Here is a 14531-nt window from a genome sequence, read left to right as displayed (position 1 = left end):
TCAAAACAGATAATCAGGATCAGATTCAAACGGAATAGCAATAGCTAACAGCACCAGGAACAAATCCTATCACGGGCAATGCAAAAAGTAAAACTGCACCTTTAAATACATTTGAATTTCACGCCAGCGCGCATGCGCTTTTAAAAAGCGGAAGTGCGCGCACACTAGGAAGCCGGCACACAGAGGGAAGAGGAGCGGCGTGGCGGGCGTCCCCTCCGATAGCGTGGTGGGCGTCCACGCCGCACCACTAGACTACCAGGGACAGGTAATTTTATTACACTTGCGTTTCTTCGCCGAAATCCGCTGAGTCTGTTCGCCAGGAGCCAACACAAGGCTTCCGGACATGAGCAGGCATGAAGAATTGACTAGCGGTTGGGGGCTGAAATCCGCCTACGAGTAAGTGCCCAATTGGCATGAAATGCATTGGGCTACACATGTCCTAATAAATACTTTTTAAAGTTTACTAAACTTTACTTCTACTACATTTATCAATTGCCGATCTCTTTATTTTACTTTGAGCGCTTTTCTAATTTTTGGGTAGCCTTCTACTGGGGGTTTTTGTGAACAAAACCGTGTGGTGACTTATCCTTGACAAACTATTAAAATTTTTACTCTATAGAAGCAGAAATACGTGCCATTTTTGGTTTATTTAGCTGCAATCAGCCTACTGAAATCCACAGGCCAATTTCAGCCATCGACCGCTAGCAGAATCCGCTTCTTATCCTCTTTAGCGGTCACGTACGGAAGCCTTGTATCTGCTCTGGCCCAAAGACACTCGGACGATTTAGTGAAGGAATGCAAGACTTTACATTTCGAGCCGAAATCCACCGAGTGTGTTCGCACTGGAACTGACATAAGACTTCCGGATGCAAAAAGAGGAGATTCTGCTAGAAGTCAGGGGCTGAAATTGGCCCGCGGATTTCATCAGACTGATTTCAGCCCCGTCTGGCCCAAGCCTAAAGGAAGCGATGCAATATCTGTATCACGAAAACAGACGAGCAGGCATCAGGAAAGGAAAAACATTGACCCCATATGTTAAACTGAATGTATGAGAAAGGAAATTCCACTTAGATATTTGATATGGAAGTTACGATTGGCGTGCCAAGGCAAACAGAGCAAGAACCCTTTATTGTATCTATTCCAACAGACAACCCAAAAGCAAGACACAAGCAGATAATAGGATCTGTCTTGTACATGGCCCACCTTACTGTACATTATCCTACCTCTGAATGCAGTAATCGGATTAGGAGAGAAATACATGTAAATGTTACTCTCCGCAAAGTAAATGATTACACTACAAAGTTGTATTTGTAAGATGGCAATTTTTTAAACTAGGATCGAAGGAATGAAGGGAGGCACGCAAAACACAGAGCTGTGCTGCTACATTTTATTTAGTTCGTAGAGTCTCACATTAACGTTATGTGGAAACGCGTTCTGCAGAAAGTACCAAATTCCGGAAAGGCCGTCTCCCATAGACGCCATTATATCCAAATAATCCACACTTTTAAAAATGATTCCCTCTTTCTGTGTAATAATAAAACAGTCACTTGTACTTGATCCCAACTAAGATATAATTAATCCTTATTGGTAGCAAACCCAGCCTATTGCGTTTATTTAATGTCTATATGACTTTCTATCAGACTTTTGTATTAAGATCCAAATTACAGAAAGATTTGGAAAACCCAGGTCCCGAGCATTCTGGATAACCGGTCCCTTACCTGTACTTGTTTTTCTGCGTTAATAGAAATTACTTAATGTGGTTATTTACTAAAACTGGAGGTTTATCTAATTTTTTGCATCAAAACGAAGTCGACCAAACTCCCATCCACAAATTGAACTCATTTATCAAAACGTTTTCTTGAAACAGTTGAAACTGAGCATCAATTCAGAAGATGCAACTTTATGGAATTCTCCAGCGCAGATCACCATGTCAAGAAACAACTTCAGAGACATATGCCATTGACTTCTACAGGACCTCGACAGCTTTGAGATGAGTATTTTTGGATTTGAATTTTTAGCAGCTTCAGGGTATAATAAATCTCAAGGTTTAATAAATGAGCTCCTTAGTGTACATTTTTTAATCCCGTGTTCACATAGTGATCCTCCCTGCCATCAAAGTCAATCAGATCACAAGATGAATAATTGAAGTCCAGTTATGCAAAAACTTTATATTTCATTCACGTCGGGTGTAGTAATCCCAATCGATGCGATATATACACCTCCTAGTGAGAGGAGCCCTTAAATTGAGGTTACTGCCTGCCCTTCTTTAAAAAAGAGTCTCTAGAACAGTCCAAAGAATAGTGATTTACCATCACTGATCCATTTGAAAAGTAATCTGTATCTTATGTAAAACTCTTTGGCTAAATCTTGAGCCGAGGTACTAGTCTCCTGTAGGCTGCCACATAGGGGCTATTAAATAGCCAATCACAGCCTTCATTTGGCACCCCTGGGACATTTTTTATGCTTTTGTTGCGTGAAGAAAAAGGAAGATGCAAGAGGTTCGCTCTGTGATGCTCAATGGCCCTGGGTTTCAGGTAAGTCAATACGATCACTTGGTGCACAAAGCCTTTCCTTCTCCTTTAACAATATTGTGCTTCTCTAAGCTTGGCCAGTTTTTGTTCATGCATATTTCCGATGTGATTGCATAATGTTTGATGTGCTAAATAAAGTAAAAAGAAGTCATTTTAAACATAGTGGATATTGAAGCCTGGCAAATGCCAAAAGCTGTGAGATTTATATAGTGTATCGGAGCCAGACAGCCCCATTCTCACTAATTCTTAAACTGTTCTAGAACTTGTGCTAAATCATCATCCTTCAATGTTGAAGTTGGGTGTGAGTTTACAAATTTTTGGGGACTCTCTTGTTTACGTTTTCATTTGGTTTCTGCTAATTGATATCCCCTTTCTGGCGCTGCGTCAAGATCCCCAGCCACAGCGAACGTTCATAAACTGAAGAAATGGACTTGTGGTTTCAAAATGTCGGAGCGAATGTTTCTAACATTGCACAATTGCACAAGCCTTTCTGCTAGATGGAATAAACAGCCCCGCGAATGAGCTTTTGCCAGTCTGGCAGGAACATTTATTGTTTCTCTCTTTCCAAAGCCAGAGATTTATTTTATCTTTAAATCCCATACATTTATTGCAGTATTACTTCATGTGCTAAACACTCTACCAGTTCCAAGTTCACAGGGTTTTTTCCTTTTTTTTTTTAATACAATTTTATCAATCTCTTCTTTCCTGGACATCATTTGTTCTGCACTTCGCCTATTAAAGAGAGGGGCTGAAAAACGGTGAGTGTGATTTTTCCAAATCTAAATGGAAGAAAACAATATCCGGGAAATAAAGGTACAGTACCTAATAGGAGGACAGGGTTTGCCTCATTTTCTCTGTTACCTTCTATATTAAAAATGCTGGCATATTGGGGGGGGGGGGAGGAAGGCTGTTCCAATACCCTAGACTAGGCCTACTTGGTGTGACTCTACTTTTTATTACTCCTCTTTCTATTCAGGGCCTCTCCTTTTCCTATTCCAATCTATTCAAATTCAATGCATGGTTGCTATGGTAATTTGGACCCTAGTAACCAGTTGTAAACTGGAGAGCTGCTAAATAAGTCAAAAACCACAAATAATAAAAAATGAAAACCAATTGCAAACTGTCTCAGAATATACTCTCTACATCATACTAAAAAGAAACTCAGACAAACAACCCCTTTTAAAGGGTCTCTTGCCCTGGATGAGACAGGCTTAAAGAAAATCCTTCTTACTTTTTTAATGCATTCATATATTGACAAGGTACTCGAATTGCTAATTTTTCTATAGAAACGTATGAAAACCAACTAGAAAGTACGGTGTTAACATGTATTATTCTACTCATTCCACTGATAAACCTGCTCAAATAAAAAGAGGTCCATCATTGAACTTCTCCTTCTTTGAGAAGCCCTTGACTTTGTGTCCAACCTTTTCCTGCCCTTTAGCAGATATACAAATGTCTTGGCGAGGAATAAAAATAATTCTTTGGCAAAATGTTAAGATTTAATTTCATATCTATTAAAACCGCATGTTCTTGACCGCTAAAGCTAAACCTCAAAGGAGATTTTGGACAGTGGGAGCCACCAGATGCTCCGTTCAGTTCTAATGCACAAATAGGAATTTATCAGTGAAATCCTTGTGCTGTAGACATTTCAGGTTTGTGCCTTGGTTGACATGAGGCCTGTTTAGCCCCAAGGAAGCCAATGCATATGGTCTAGTTGAGGAACATCAAAGGGCTATCTACTGAGAGTGGGATTACTGTCATTTGCAAAAATGAATCTGGCAAACAGACACATTCCCATGTTGGGCGGCTAGCTCTATACAGAGGCACACCATGTAGGCTCACTTTATTCTACACTGTAAAGTAGGGGGGGGGCATGAGGAAAGATTAAAGGGGAGCGCTCTCATAAAATGTTTTACTGCACATCAGTATATCTATAAAATAGTTTGCCCTGTAGAGACTTCTTCCTCCACTTTTTACTGTTGAGTAATACTGATCCCTGTCCCGTGCCTCCGTCATTTAAAATGGCTGTAAATAACAGTGCCGGCAAGTCATAATGTTTAGAATAATGCTGAAATCAATCCATGTTCTGTGGGGCTTTATGGATGTAGTTAATTTACTATTGCCTTTGTAATATATAGAATGGAAGTACGTGGGACACCATATGGTCGTTTTTTTTTATACGGGTAAACAAACGGTCAGTTCTTTTCTTTGACAAGACAAGCAGTTTGAAGTCTGAAGGTCAGTTAGGGGGAGATTTAGGGTGAGTGCTTGTTTGTGCCCTGGGTACCCCTGGAACTATAGCAGGGTGACTGTTACCCCAATGTTTCTATATATCTGTAACCTTGTTATGAGCTAAGGGGGCCCAGTCTAAAGGTCAGTTAGGGAGAGATTTGGGGTGAGTGCTTATTTGTACCCTGGGTACCCCTGGAACTATAGCAGGGTGACTGTTACCCCAATGTTTCTATATATCTGTAACCTTGTTATGAGCTAAGGGGGCCTAGTCTGAAGGTCAGTTAGGGGGAGATTTGGGGTGAGTGCTTATTTGTACCCTGGGTACCCCTGGAACTATAGCAGGGTGACACCCCAATGTTTCTATATATCTGTAACCTTGTTATGAGCTAAGGGGGCCCAGTCTGAAGGCCAGTTAAGGGGAGATTTGGGGTGAGTGATTATTTGTACCCTGGGTACCCCTGGAACTATAGCAGGGTGACTGTTACCCCAATGTTTCTATATATCTGTAACCTTGTTGTGTTCTAAAGGGAAATCATACCAGTTGTTGGGCCTCACGAGAGGACCTAAATCAATAAAGACCCAAATCTACTGCTTTACTATTTATTATACAGTTTATTACCTGCATTTCGAGGAGATTTAGTCGCCTGGCGACTAATCGCCTCTTCTGCATTCAAGTAGGCGGAAGGCAGGAAGAAGGCAGTTCAGGGAGATTGTCGACTAAATCTGCCCGTCTGCCATATAGTTTGCAAGGTCAGGTCCATACCTATGTGGATTAGATAAGACCTGTGGCATGCTGCTTTGGCAGGTTTTTTTTATAATCATGCCAATTCATGTCTAGGCAGAGCAAATAATTGATACAGATCTTGGTGAATTCAAACCAACCCCCTGGAAAATGTTCCTGAATTTGCCTTATTGGGCCAAATTCCAGTCTGTGCCCTTTCTACAACGATCTCTATTGAGTTCCTTAACCAATTTCTCAGTAAATTTTTATTCAAGGGTTTAAAACGTTTAAAGGGATTGTTCCTTCAGGTAATCATCCTACAATAATGTTATGGTCTGAAACCACTGCATTGTACTCCTGTGGATATCTGCATGTTGTCAGCTCAGCAGTGTTTTGCAAGCTTTAATATTGACGGCACAACGGCAAATGGATTTGGCAGGTTCCCCATTGCCAATGACAACGGAAAATGTAAAACTGTTTCAAGAATTATTATGTTTCAGACATGTGTTTTTAAGCGCAGCAGATGTTAAAAAAATATGGCCTTACTCTTTGCCAGTTCCTTTTTTTTAGTTTCTCAATTGCCCATTTGGGACGGTGCTTAGTTCAGTATTGCCTTAAAAAATGGGGGCCTTTGTTTTAGGAGATGGCAATTTGTCGCCCATTGTCAATGCCAAATAGCGATTTGGCTCATTGGTGCGTTGCAGTGCATTGTGGGAAAAGTCAGGTAGACAATACGACTACTTCTTATAATAGAAAAAGTTGCGATTCACATATTGGCAGCAAACTCATTTCTTGTTTCATTGCCAGACCGGGAAAGAGTTGGCATACCCTTATAATAAATTGTTTTAAAATGGGTCCAATACCGGTATCAGTCCTTATTTCTACAGAATAGACAAAGTCCTAGTGGGAAGACATCATGGGAAAATACAGAAGACTATTTAATGTACCCGTTATAAAGGCTTGGAGAGTTCTTGCTCCTGGATGTCAAATAATTTCAGACATACTTTGTCTTCCCTTATCGTGATGTTAGGATTTTTTTTTATAAATTACAACCATGTGTTCAACAAATATTTCAAACTTGCACACAAATTATTATTAATTGACTGGATGGGAGAAAAAACAAAGGAACGCCTATATCCATTGTGTTCTCTTTAAAGTTGTGAAATCAGGGTCGGACTGGGACCGCCAGACCATACCAGCTCCCTGTGCCTCTCCAAGACCTCCCCTCCTGGCCCCAACCACCTTGCATCTTGCAGGAAGAAAGGTACAAGTGGGGCATGGGAGGGGGGTTGTGCCTGGGGCAGAGGGATGTTGGAGAGTGTTGTGCCTGGGGTGGGGGGCCATCAGAGGTAGGGGTTGCCCCACAGATTGTACAATGACCTCTATTGATAGCTGCCTACTGGATGAGGGGCATGGACTCTGTAACTCAAGCAATGGACTAGGCTATTAACACTCATGACAATTTGCAGGAGCAGGAAAGGGGAAGAGGAAAGCAGGAGGCCAGACAAGAAAACCGTGCAGTCTGGTTTTCACTATGGCCATCTACTTCAAACCTGGCTTTTTTTCCTGAATTCTGAAACCTGGAAAAAACTCTACTGGATGACTTGCCAAATCACCACCTGCCACATCATTAATCTGCCCCCTGACATCATCGATCTGCCCCTAAATGGCATTACCTTCCCACTGACATCTCCTGCCCCTCCACCCCCCATAACCTGACAAATTTCTGAACAGTGAAAGATGGCAACCTAACTGTAATGGTATCTTACAGGAGGAAAGACAAGGGATACTGTAAGTCAAGAAGTTATTTGGACTAGAACATTCTTATGGTATCTTACAGGAGGAAAGACAAGGATACTGTAAGTCAAGGAGTGAGATTGACTAGAACATTCTTATGGAATCTTACAGGAGGAAAGGCAGGGAGACAAAGTCAAGGAGTGAGATGGACTAGAACATTCTTATGGAATCTTACAGGAGTAGGGATGGGGGATTTTTTTTTTTTGGCTTGTTTTGCCGCATAAATGATGCCCATAGACTTGTATGGCGTTGTGTGACCAAAAAAAAAAAAAAGACGCGCGTCAAAAAAATTGTCGCCCATAGACTTTAATGGGCGTCGGCGACATTTCGCCTGTGGCGAATTTTTAACGAAACCTATACAGGAGGAAAGGCAGGGAGACTAAGTCAAGGAGTGAGATGGACCAAAACATTCTTATACTATCTTCCAGGAGGAAAGGCAGGGAAACTGTCAAGGAGTGAGATGTACTAGAACATTCTTATGGTATATTACTGGAGGAAAGGCAGGGACACTGAAAGTCAAGGAGTGAGATAGACTAGAACATTCTTATGGTATCTTATAGGAGGAAAGGCAGGAAGACTAAGTCAAGGAGTGAGATGGACTAGAACTTTCTTATGGTATCTTCCAGGAGGAAAGGCAAGGAGACTGTAAGTCAATGAGTTAGATGGACTACAACATTCTTATGGTATCTTCCCGGAGGAAAGGTAGGGAAGACTGTAAGTCTAGGAGTGAGCAGGATTAAGACACAGGCAGTTTACAGGGGTGTGTATCTGTAGCTCAAGCAGTGGACTGAACTAGAGCTGCCTGAGGGATTTAATATATTGAAATCATGCAGATGAAATGTGAGAGGTTCCCCACTAAAAAGTTTTACATTTGATTTAAACATAAATAACTTTTAGTAAATTGACATAAACAAAATTCATTCCATAGGAACTTACACTCCTTGTAAAATGAAAATTTCCCAGCAATAAAGCATTTTAAAGAGAACAGACAATTAAAAGTACACTATACTTTTTATTAACTTTCTTTAGGAAAACATTATTATACTCTGTATCTAAAGGCATTGTATTTCGCTTTCACGGCATAAGTTTTACACACCATCATGTTCTGCCAGAAACCCACTGTAAGCCTCTCTCTGAGATGTTCCCCAAATGTTCAATATCCCCCCCCTCTCAAACTGTAGCACAGACAGAATGCTGAGCTTGGCGTACGGCATGGAAAGTTTTAGACATCTTCTACGCTCCAGTTTGTTGGAGAAGCTGACATCTGAAACGCCAATTTCTTCCCACCCCCCTTTAACAATAACAAAACTCAGGCATTAATCAGGTTTCCAATGTAAGTGAAGTCCAGGAAACATGCCTGTAGTGTATAACATAAAAACACACAGCACTAACCTTTGTCATGAAAGAAACAAGGCCTTCTGCAACCAAGCCATAAACATAGATAGTACCTAGCTAAATAACATATAACTGGAGTGTCTCGGTTGCTATGGGCGGGAGGGGTAGCTCTTTTCATATGTAGGTACCTTGTGACTTGAGAGAAATCCCTTTTTATCCCCCACAACTGAAATCATTTGCTTCCTAACTCTAAGGTCAGGGAAGAAATCCATGGGAAGTGATTTTAGAAGTGGAGGTGGAAAAGTCAAATCCATTGGAAATTATACAGAAAGAAACCTGTAGGAAGCTGCACACCCACCGCTAGTTAGAAAAATAATAAAAAAGACTATTATCTGCACTAAGTAGAAGGGAGATAGTAGGTCAAGTAAACCATTGTTGTATGCAGCTGCTGGAATTATCATTCCAACCAATTAAAAAAAATGGAAATGGACTAAACCGTGTTTAACTGAGGGCAATAGGCAACGGCAACCAATGAGAAGTGAAAATAAGTGCAATAGACCATTGTACCTGCTGATAAAGGAGATCATTGAGAAATGTAAGTCTTGCAAAATTAGCTTTGTATCACTACTTGTAATCTATGTGAATCTAAAGGAACATATTGGTTAGGGAGAGAAGGACTTTAAAAGAGTCCCTCTTCTACCTGCTCAGACACCATGTCCAATATCTTACCCTGATGAGGTCTGAGGAGACTGAAACAAGTTTGGATATAGGACTAGCAGGATGCATTGGTGCTATTAAACCAGCAGTTCTGGATGCAGTTGGCCACAGGGACATTAAGGAGTCATTTCCATGTCTCCGCCTATAGTGAAGGTTAAAACCTCTCATTTTTGGTTTTAAGGGAGTGAAACAGTATGTATGTAGTGCTAGTAGTTTCCTGGACAAGGAAGGAAGGAAAAGTACTGGCCCAGGGAAAAAATAACGTAGTACCACCGATCTTTCCCAGGCGTCCCTAATTCACTAATGCAGAGTTTGGGGCTAGTTTTACCTGAGCTTCATGGTTTATGGTGGTCTACTTTGTGTTTCTTTGGTCCATTTTTTCCCCGCAAAACTTAAAATCTAACCTGGTTTCAGACAAGCTTCTAAAAAAAGAATGCACACATGTGGGTTATTTTTCCAAAAGTAGTGCCGGACCAGAAAAAAAACATTTGGATTTACTGGGGATGCCTAACCTAAAGGATAATAGTGAGCTAAATCAATTTCCAACTGCTGTCCTCTGGTGGGTTTTTATGGTTGCACTCCTTCCACAAAGTCTCTTTATCCAACGAGTTCTCAGATTCTCAGGTGCACAAAAGGGAGGTAAAGACAAAGGCTAATGAATTGGAGAGAAACAAGTAAAACTGTTTAACTGGGGAAGTAACTGGGAGGGTGGACTAGATCAGCTGGGGTGAGAAATGAAAAGATTGAGGTTGTTTGATGTAGAATCCATAAATTCTGCTGAATTTGGGAAGATCTGATTCCTGATCAGAATTTTGGGTTGAAAGAGTTGCTTTCTCACTCCCAGGTTCTGATCAGGCCCCATCTCTGATACAGCAGAAGGGGTGAAATGAAAATATTGGGGTCATTGGGTCAATGATATGAAAACTTTGTTGGGTGGAGAATAATCCTTATTAGAAACATGGAACAAGAGAGGGAAGAACTTGACTCAAGTAGAGCTAAAAATTGGAAAGATTGAGGTATTTGGCCCGTAGATACTAAAATACTAGAAAAGAATTTGGAGATAGATGTAGAGATAGCTTATCAGGCATTGGGTGTGTAGATCGGAGTTATTTGTAGGGGTATAAAACAAAGAGAATAAAATCTGATTCTACTGTTATAAAACAATGGAAAAGCAACTACAGAGTGATCATAGCTGCTCGCAATTGAAGCAGACCTATCGATAGTAAATTACACTGATGCTCTGTGCAGCCTCCCTATTTATCAGGGTTCCAGCCTCAGAATCCCTGTTGGCTTCTGTCCTTTCAACAACAATGTTGTGTTGCAACTGTCAGCTTTCCAGTGGTCTGCTGCTATTGTGGGTAGATGCCGTGCCGTTACGAATTTTAATAAAAACAGAATTACGCAATCCAATTCTTTAATTCACATCCCTAGAAATTGTGCACTTGCTGTGCACTCCTGGTGTCTGGAATTGAAGATTGACAGCTGGGGAAAGTGTGTGTTTGAAGAGCTCCGGAGAGAGATTGACAGGAACATTGGAATTTACTGTATGGTGACATTTATATACGCTTTTAAGCACAGTGGTGTGGAATTCTTTTTTTTTTTCTTAACCTTAATTGCACCTTGGGCTGGGATTTTATTGGCTATGTCTGTAGAGAAAACATCATAACTAGGGCTAGTATTGGTTTTTGTGTATCTTTATGGACTTGGTACTAGACACTGATCCTGAACTCACCAAGGAGGTTTTGAAATATATTTCTTTTCCACTAAATGGTGCCAAAGAAGCAGAACAATGGGCTCATCTCCAATTTCTTCCTCAATTCCCACTTTGAAGCCTAGCTATAATTTTTTCCTGAGTCGCTTTGTTACACTGTTCTGCAGTTTGCAATGTAACCCGAGAACATTAGGTGTCTGTCTGGTTTGTGAGCATATGGATAAAGTGAGTGGTACTTTTGAGGCAGACTTCTGAGCTTAGTCATAGAAGAGAAGTGAGTCAGTCAGTTGCCAGACATGTTCCATTCTTTAGCGTGAACAACCCACTGTGTTCTCTTCTGAGAGCCCACTGGGCATCAAGCTGTGTAACAATCTCTACCGACTGCGAGAGACATTACACACAGCACGGAAAATACATGACAAAAATGGGAATCTGGGTGAGAAGGAGTAATGCTCCTGACTTTGTCAATAATTCCTCTTTCCTTGTCTTGGCACTATTTAAATGATGTTTCTAGGTGGGGGCGTAGCATTGGAAAGAAAATCACTGCATATTCCTACAGAAAGTATTTTGTCATTGTAAAGACATTTTGGATGCCTTCCAACGATTGACACACACAGAAGAATGAGATCAATGCAACACAGTTAATGCAAAGTATAAAATGCTATTGGGTTAATCTTTAAAGAAGATCATGGCAGATGGATAAAGCTTGCAATGTAATTACTATAAATTAGATTGTAGCGTTGTTTCTCAGAAAAAAATTAATCTTTCGGCAATGTCATTTGAGTAGTTCCAGATTAGCTACTGATCTTGTAGTGGTGAATCGCAGCTGGTGAGGTCTTCCTTTTTCAGTGGGAAAATGTTGGTTGGGGACCCACACATAATGATAATCATGAGATGTAGAGAAGGATCCTTGTTAGAAACATGGTACAAGAGCGAGAGATGAACTTGACCCAACTGGACTTAAAAATCTGAAAGACTGAGGTAGTTGGGCCATAGAGAATAAAATATTAGAATAGAAATTTGGAAAGGATGTAGAGCTGGATTATCAGGATAGCTTATCCGCACAGTTGCTGGATTGGTTTGGGACCCACGCACAATGACAATCAAGAGATGAAGAGAAGGATCCTTATTAGCTACATGGTTTGGTTGGCTAGAATGTCTTGGTTTTTTATTCAGCTCTGCTGAAGAAAGGGCTCATAATGGAATGGATGGACAAGAATGTCCATCAGGGAACATTCAGCTGTTTTTTAGCAACTCTTTCCTTGGTCTATGAGTTTTCAAACCAAGGGACATTGCTTATTTACACTGGGCTTCTGACCTTCACCTCTCTTCTCCTCATAACTTCACCCCTTTCCTGACTGCAAGGCTTTTGTCTATCTCTGGAACTCTCTGCCTCAATCTATTAGACTCTCCCCTTCCTTCTAAAGCTTCATACGTTTACTAAAGACCAGTTGTTTTGAGAAGTATATTAGGGATTAGTGACAAAATGTTGCCATTGTAGGACCTGCACTCAACCCGTACCGATATCTTTCCTCTTTGTATGCTACTTCTGCATTCACCTCTGGTTCAAATGTAGGGAATCTTCAAGGGACGAGGAGGAGTGTACTTTACCCAGACTGACCCGTACCCAACTTGAACCTACAATGGTCTCCCAAATTTCAATCTGATTCTGTGGGTTTTGGGTCATCCCGGCATTTTACGAAAGCTTATTCAATGCTTATTGATTGATCTGACATCAACTTATCAAAAATCACCCATCTTCCTTATGTTTTAAATGTTCCTTCACTGTTTTAGTACGTTTTTGTGAGTGGGCCTTACTCTGTAAGGCCCCTGTTTCTTCTATTTAATGTAAAGCAATCTGTAACTTGCTGGCACTATAAAATAAATGATGAGAATGATGACAATAGTGAGTTATGGGTAGCAAAGGTGCAACTCTGCATGCTTCTGCCACCAACCAATGGAGATTATGCCCACTAGGACAGAAGAGATACAATGGACACTTGTCTTAGATGAATATATTATTATTTCTTTTCATTATTTTGTTTTAAAACATTTTGCAAGCTTTGACTTTTGGAGCAGAATATTAAAATAGAACTTGTTTTCTGTGTTTTTGTCAAAATAAATACACTATTTCTATATCGTAGACAGTAGGCCTTCAGTATTGGATGTCAGGATTGCATTTCGTGTTATCATTGTGTAAGAGAAGCTGACATTTTAATCTCAGTTTTGATATGTTAAAGTTTAAACCCTTTTTACTAGTTTTGAAATAAACCAATATTGCCACTGACAGTGTGTAGAAGTCACTCCTCCAAGTACCAAACCTAAAAAAAGAAAATAATTCTAATAATAGACATTAATCTGCACGAGCTAGTGGGACCTCGGTAATGGTGAAAAAAAAATTATTTTCCCTAGACGTACTCCATGTCAGTACGTTACGGGATAGCCCCTCCTCCCTGCTCCAATTAGAAGGAACCTCCCCAAGCCTTTAAAAGGCCAACCACACCCACCTACCGGCGTCTTTTTTTTTCCTTCTCTTATGCTCTTGGCTTTGTTCTCTGAACTAAGGCCTCAATCATTAGAAGCAAATTTTTGTTTTTCTCTTTTACGCCTAGGAAAGCATTAGGCCTGCCCGGAAGGCGTCCTAGGGACAGGGGTTTTGGTCCATGGGACCTTTTTTCCCCCCAGCACACTACCTCAGACCTGGAGTCTTCTGAACTTCAGCTTTTGAATCAGGTAAGGCACTGAGGTGCAATGTTTGCTACTCCTTGTCTGCCTGTATTTCAGTTGCCTTCCTGTATTGCTATCAAGAGCATTGGGTGGCAGGTGCTTGTCCCCCCATTCGTGTGCCCTCCCGACCTGCCCAGAGGGCCTCAGGCGGCACTGGTGTATGTGGCCCCTACACCCCATTTTTACGAATGGGCGAGGGAGGTGGCAGTTAACTTAGGCTAATTAGTTAGGGGCCTGAACCTTACTGCCCCCTGTTACCTTTGTTTTATTTTTGTTTTAATGGGGGCAGGTCATGGCCAACTGCCTCCCTCAACAGACTTTCCTAAGGTGGAGGTAGTTAAAATAATAATAAAAAAAAAAAAAATATATAAAAAAAAAAAAAAAAAAAAAAAGTTTCGCTATAGGCTTCATATTATAGCAAACTTGGGCCTGTGCAGGAAGCACCAACACTAATTATCCAATTCGCCTCAGTATAACCTACGCAGTTGCTTTGGGTTCCCTGCCTATGCAGACACCAGCTGAGTATAATCAACCCCCCACTGAGTGCAGACACCAGCTGAGTATAATCAGGTCCAGCTTAAAGCAAGTGGAGATGTCCCCGCCCACTCTCTAATAGGGATGTAGCGAACGTCGGAAAAAAAGTTCGCGAACATATTCGCGAACTTGCGCAAAAATGCGAGCGGTTCGCGAACGGTTCGCGAACCCCATAGACTTCAATGGGAAGGCGAACTTTAACATCTAGAAAAGACATTTCTGGCCA

The 14531-nt window shown here is 41.0% G+C and overlaps 1 long non-coding RNA gene across 1 annotated transcript in view; it reads left to right on the top strand.

Annotated features, from left to right (window-relative positions):
- The window catches only part of LOC121396860, a 33850-nt gene extending 30296 nt beyond the window's left edge, over positions 1-3554 (top strand). The window contains exon 2 of the long non-coding RNA XR_005963197.1: positions 1868-3554. This is a non-coding gene — a long non-coding RNA (uncharacterized LOC121396860). The remainder of the gene's footprint in view (positions 1-1867) is intronic.
- The last annotated feature ends 10977 nt before the right edge of the window (positions 3555-14531 follow it).

Source organism: Xenopus laevis, chromosome 8L (genome assembly GCF_017654675.1).
Source record: "Xenopus laevis strain J_2021 chromosome 8L, Xenopus_laevis_v10.1, whole genome shotgun sequence".
Lineage (NCBI taxonomy): Eukaryota > Metazoa > Chordata > Amphibia > Anura > Pipidae > Xenopus > Xenopus laevis.
Note: the sequence above shows the minus strand (reverse complement) of the source record. Positions and strands in the feature narration are given on the sequence as shown.